Here is a 6,528-nt window from a genome sequence, read left to right as displayed (position 1 = left end):
TAGAGTTGGGATTAGGAATAGGGTTAGGGTTAGGGTTAAAATTAAGGTTAGGGATAGGGTTAAAGTTAGGGTTAGGGTTAAGGTTAGGGTTAGGGTTAGGGTTAAGGTTAGGGTTAGGGTTAGGGTTAAGGTTAGGGTTAGGGTTAGGGTTAGGGTTAAGGATAGGGTTAAGGTTAGGGTTAGGGTTAAGGTTAGGGTCAGGGTTGAGAATAGGGTTAGGGTTAGGGTTAAAGTTAGGGTTAAGGTTATGGTTATGGTTAGGGTTGTGGTTAGGGTTAGGGTTGGGGTTAGGGATAGGGATAGGGTTAGGGTCAGGGTTGATGTTAGGGTCAAGGTTAGGGTCAGGGTTAGGGATAGGGTTAAAGTTAGGGTTGGGGGCATGGTTAGAGTTAGGGTTAAGGTCAGGGTTGGTGTCAAGGTCGGTGTGTGTTGTGTATGAATGAAGTCGGTTAATGTGTGTGTGTGTTTGTGCATGGTGGTCTGTCCGGATGGGAGAGAGGGCAGCCAATGTGCTGGTCTTGATTGTACGGAGGAAGCGTTTGGAATATCCTCTCTGTCTAAGTGCTTTAAATAAGGTTTGAATGGCTTCGTGCAAATGTGTCTGGGTGGAGGATATTCTATAGTAGCGTATGATTTGTGATTTTACTATGCCTTTGAATGTATGTTTTGGGTGGTAGCTGTGTTTATGTAATAGTGCATGTGTGTCTGTCGGTTTAAAGTAGACCTTAGTCAATAATGTTTTCTGTGTTGAATTGATCTGATTAAAATAAACTGTGGTGTCCAGGAAATTAATTTCTTGTGGGTGTATGCTGTGTTTGAGTTTTATAGACGAATGGTGCGAGTTTAAAATGTTTATGAACTCTGTGAATAAATCTATATGGTGTGGCCATGCTCCTATAATGTCATCTAGAAATCTGTAATAGAAACTGGGTTGGTGGGGGCATTTGGCCAGTGCCTCTCTCTCCCATTCGGACATGTATAAGTTGGCGTATGAGGGTGCATATCGTTGGCCCATGGCTGTTCCCTCTACCTGTAAATATTGTTTATCGTCAAAAGTGAAATTATTGCCTGTAAGACTAATCTCCAATAGTTGTAAGAGTTCAGTGTCGGGTCTATTCTTATCTGGGTGTTTATGAAAGATATTCCTAACTGCATTTATTCCTGTGTGTGTATTTATGTTGGTGTATAAACTATCGATATCTATAGTGAATATGTAAGCCTGGGAGGGAACAACCATGGGTTGGATTTTGTGTAAGAAGTCGTAGGTGTCTTTCAGGTAGCTGGGGTGCTTGGTGGAGAGAGGGTTAAGATGATGGTCTATGTATTGTGCAATGTGGTATGATTCGCTGTTGCAGTCTGAAACTATCGGTCTACCAGGAGGAACTTCAAAGGGAATAGTCCAAGTCTCAGGTTCCTTATGAATTTTCGGAAGTAAGTAAAATTGTCTGGGTCTGGGGTCGTCCGGTCCGAATAAAAAGTCTCTTTGTTTTCGTGTAATGTATTTCTTTTCGTATATGGTCTGTATGACTTGTCGTAGTTGTGTTTGTGTCTGTTTTTGTATATTGTTGTCTATGTGTTTGTAATATCTAGTGTTTGATAATTGTCTGTTCGCTTCTAATAGGTATTGGTGTTTATCCATTATGACAATTTTGGAGCCTTTGTCTGCTGGTTTTATAATGATGTGTGGGTTACTTTTCAATGTGTGTATGGCGTTCCTTTCTGTTGCTGTAATATTGTCTGGCATGTCTGGTAGTATGTGATAGTTAGATAATGTATGTAGGTTTGTTCTAATCAGTTTCTGAATGTGTCTGTCTACTTGGCTGAGTTTAGGCTCCCAGGTGGAGGGGTAGGTGAGTGGTGTGTATTTGTGATTGGGTTGGTAGTCAAAATAGTCCAATAGTTTGCATCGTCTGTGAAAGTGGTGAATGTCCCTTTGGAGTTCCTCCTGGTCATGTTTGTTGGGTCGAGGGATGAACGTCAACCCTCTCTCCAGTAGCTTGATCTGGGGTGCTGTGGGGTGAAAAGATTTAGAAAGATTTAAGATATTTGAGGGAGGAAAAGAATAAAGAGAAGGGGGAAGGGGGGAGGTTGTTGTTAGGGGTAGAGGGGGGGAAGAAGAGGTGGGGGTTGGGGTTTCTTCTCCTACTGCTCCAGTAGGGGGAGCTACGGGCTGGGGAAGAAAGGTGTTTGGCAATGTATGTGTGGAAGTGGCGGTAGAGATGTGTGAGTCCAGATTGTGGTTACTGTTTATTATAAATTTAGCTGCTTGCACCAGTGATTAAAAATGGTCTGTGCTGTTGTAGTTGTCCAATGTATATTATCTGGTGTGGTGTAGAATGTGTCCTGGGCTATTTCTGATAAGTGTGGGAGGTGTCTTGTAATGTGTTCATTGATGTATTTCAGATTTGTCTGCTGTTCTGTGGTGAGGTGACGTGAAAACTGAATGACTGGCATGTAAACTGTTGCGTTGGTGTAGACCCTCTTGGCTTCCCTGATCATCCTTGGTAGTTGTTTTAGTGATGTCTGGCGTGCATCGTGATCCTTGTTGTTGAGGCCCACTGAGAGAACCACCAGTTCCACTTGGGGTTGGACGGTGGCCTTCTCCAGGATCCTATAAAAATGATAGATACAGGCCCCTGCATAGCTGTCTACCTGTATACGGTGATTAGTGAATGGGGGGATCCGGCTGAGGTTGGAATCCCCCAACATGATGACTGGTTTGTTACTATTGAAGTTCCACTCCTGAATCTTACGCCCTGGTGTGGCCCGGTGGTATGTTGGAGTGTATACAGTGGTGATGTGTGTGTGTGTTGGAGGTAAATTGGGTTGGTTGAGCGTGCGTGTGGATGTATGCGTATGTGTCTGGGCGTGTGTTCTGTCATCAGTTCTAGGGAGGTCTTTGCTAGGCAATCTCTTAGATATTGAGGGCTCAGATTGGGCCTGTATGGGAAGTTCCCCTTTATGTGGCCCTTTCATCATGGTTGGTTTTGCCCTCGTATTGGATTGCCTAGCTTCCGACCTCCTCCTAATGGCGCCACCTGTGGGTGTGAGTGTGAGAGAGTCAAATGTTATGTTATCCGTTATTAGAACTGAAGTGTTTGTCTGTCTGTGTTGTGTGGTGGTCAAGTCAGTGACCGGAACGTGAGTCATGTCTGTTGTGGGTTGACTACTGATCTTGTGGTGGAACTGTGCTCTGATTTCTTTACCTGTGTGATAGGAGATGGGTTCTTGTGGAGGGGGGGATGGTGGGGGGGATGGTGAAAATTGGAGGGAAAAAGTAGGGGAAAAGTGGCTCTCTGACGAGACAGGTGTAGTTCGAATCGGTGTGCAGATAAGTGATGAGTGATCCTTGGAGCCCGGTAATCCGAAGGCTCCATCCCTCCCCTGGTGACAAGGTGAGGTTGGAGTGGATGTGTATGTGTGTTGTCTGTATGGGTGTGGGTGTCTGTGTAGGCCTAAGTGTCAATTGTGTATGTGTGGGTGCAGGTATGGGTGGTGTAGGTGCGTGTGTACGTGTGGACGATATGTGTATGTCTGTGTGTGTAGGTGTAGGATGTGTCCCTTTCTGAGTATGTATGTGTGTGTGCGTAGGCCCATGTGATGCTAAAATCTGACGAGGGCCTAGGTTTAATGATTTTTTGTATGAGGGTTCCCTTCTAGGTAAGGGTGGAAAGTCCTCCGTAGAAAAGATGGGAGTAGGTGAGTCAGGGAGGATGTGAGTGAGCTCTATGCTGGTGTCATGTACTACATGAGGAGGGAGGTTAGTAGGGGACGTTGACTGTACCTGTGATGACTGGTGAGTGTGTGTGGGAGTGGGTGAGTCAGGGGGGATATGAGTGAGCTCTATGCTGGTGTCATGTACTACAGGAGGAGGGAGGTTAGTAGGGGACGTCGACTGTATATGTGATGACTGGTGAGTGTGTGTGGGAGTGTTTATAATTGTGTCCACCCGTGATCTTGTTGTTGAAGTCAGTCTATGTCTGTATCTCTTGTCTGCCCATCTCATGGCAATCTCGAGTGCCATCTTGTTAACTGTGTGGGGGCTGTAGGAGTGAATCTATAGTGTTTTGATAATGTGTCTGGAGTATTACCATGATCTTTGCCATCCATTCTGTTGTGCATGTTGTTACATGTGTTTTCGTTTGTTCTGTAGGTGAGGAAGGTTTGATAAAGTCTGTCAGTCTCCTTATCTGTCTCATCATGCCAGCAGGGTAAGTGTGTGTTTTTATAGTCTCATCAGTGATCTCCTTATGATGTATGGCCTGAATGAGTTTGAAATATGTTTTGGCATCCTGTCTCGTGGCCTCATCTGGAGTTTCAGTTCTAGCTGATTGTGTGCTATGTGTTTGCCTGCTGGGTGTGTGTCCATATGTGTGTCTGTTGGCTAATGGTCTGTTCTGTCCTAGTGTGGCGAATGTTTGTCCTTTGAGTGTATGTCTGGATGGTGTTTTCCCTGCTCTACTAGAGAATTGGTGTGATGGTGCAATCGCAGAGTGGTGTATGTGTCTTGTCCTACCGTGGTGTGGTGGTCTAATGTGTGTGTAGTTTAAACTCAATAAGGGCTGCATTCTAGGGGTAGGTAGTAATGCTGGTCTAATTCTATTCCTATCATGAGTGATCTCCCCCAATGTATTCAATGCAGCGGATCCACCTCTAACAGGAAGCATAGTGTAGTTTCAATCCAAGGGTATCTGGGCAACAAACAGGCACACACTCAGTATAAGATAGATACCCGTCTGTTGCCCAGATAGGGTTCTTACCGCCTTGTATCTGCGTGCAGCGTCTACAGCTCCTCCGGGTCTCCAACTCCAGGGACAGGCGTGGTCTCTGTGGACTCAGGTCAGAAGGGTGAGTAATCCTTGTTGGGTCTTTGTGTTATTGTAGTAAGTCTATGAGGCCTGAGTTCCTTCGAGTAATCCTTCCCAGGAGCTAAGACTCCAAAAGTATTGAAAATGAAGGAGATGTTCTGGAGGTGTTCTTACCTGAACCCCCCTATAAGATTAAAACCTCACTTTTATTTGAATTAGTTTAAAAGCTGGTTGGCGCCAAAGGAGGCCAAAACTATCAATCCTTAGAAAGAAACAAATTCACTGCATTGAAATATCCCTGACGTTTCGTAGTAAGTTCTACTTCCTCAGAGGGGAAATTGGTAAGAGATCAAACCTTCCCTAAAGTATCCCCTGAAGGAAGGGAAACTCCCCTCCTCCAGGGGTGGGGCTGCTATTCTCCCTATCTGATTGGCTAGTTGACTAGTCTAACTGTCATCTTTCTATTTTGGCGGGAAAGAAATACAGTGTGGTGATTGGCCAATAAACAGGAAATGATCTACCCTGTTGTATGATGGGACCTGAAAAAGAGTAAATCAAAGAAATAAACAAAATGTCAGTGGTAGGTCCTTGATGTAGGGGCCTGTTGGGGAAATATGTATCACTTCTGTGTGGTATATTCTGAGACAGACCAATAGGTTCCTTATATTTTTGGGAGATGTGGCATGAAGAGACCTGAAAAAAAGTAAATCAAAGAAATAAACAAACTGTAAGTGGTATGTTGCCGGGCTTGTGCTGTAATCAGTTTTCTTTTATGCAGGGGCCTGTTGGGGAAACAGATATCAGCTCTCTGTAGTATATTCTAATAAGGACTAATAGGTTCCCCATATTTGTTGGGATGGCTGTTCTCCCAGTGGGCCACATTCTATTGAGCAGCGGAGGGCAAGCTAGGCTGTGTATGTGTTTAGCAGAGGATAAAAGAATAAGTGGGAGAAAGGGAGGAGTATTACTATGGCACGGGCTAGGGTTAGGGAAGTTTATAGCTAGATTTACAATGACTGCTTAGTATGTATTGCACTGGCCTATAGTATACCCTCCCTTCTATTTAAATAAATCAAGGAGAATGTATACATTGTGTTTGTCCTTTTCTTTGTGTCTGAACATCCACACACACACACACACACACACACACACACACACACACACACACACACACACATATATATATATAAACTTACTATAATAAATAATGACATAATATTTCATACCAAAAGTGCTGATGTAAAAGGAAAAAGTGCTTAAATCCATCCTAAAGACACACTGTAAAACACACAAAATCTCTTATAAGTGCTAATTTTCAAAGTGCTAAAATACACCAATTACACACGTGATAATGAAAAGGAGAAAGAGTAATCTCTTTCTCTATATAGTATAATAAAATAATAAATCATCACATACATTCTGATATAAAAAGTGCTGATGTAAAGGGAGTATAAATAAATAAGGTGTATCACCTCTATAAATTAACACATATATACATTTACATATACATACACAACAATTGAAACCCACAATCACTCACACTGACACGTGATCTGTTAAAATCTTTTATTTAGCCCTGTGGGTTCGATGGTTCGTAATAAATGTATCCATCTCCTTTCATTTGCTCTCCGCTGCTCAACGGTCCATAAACTGTTTGATTGCAGTCCTGATATGCTGAGGTGAGTGATGGAGTGCTCTTGGAAGTGTGTGACTATGTGTG

This window comes from Argentina silus (assembly GCF_951799395.1).
Source record: "Argentina silus genome assembly, chromosome: Y".
In the NCBI taxonomy this organism is placed as follows: Eukaryota; Metazoa; Chordata; class Actinopteri; order Argentiniformes; family Argentinidae; genus Argentina; species Argentina silus.
This window is presented reverse-complemented; position numbering follows the sequence as displayed.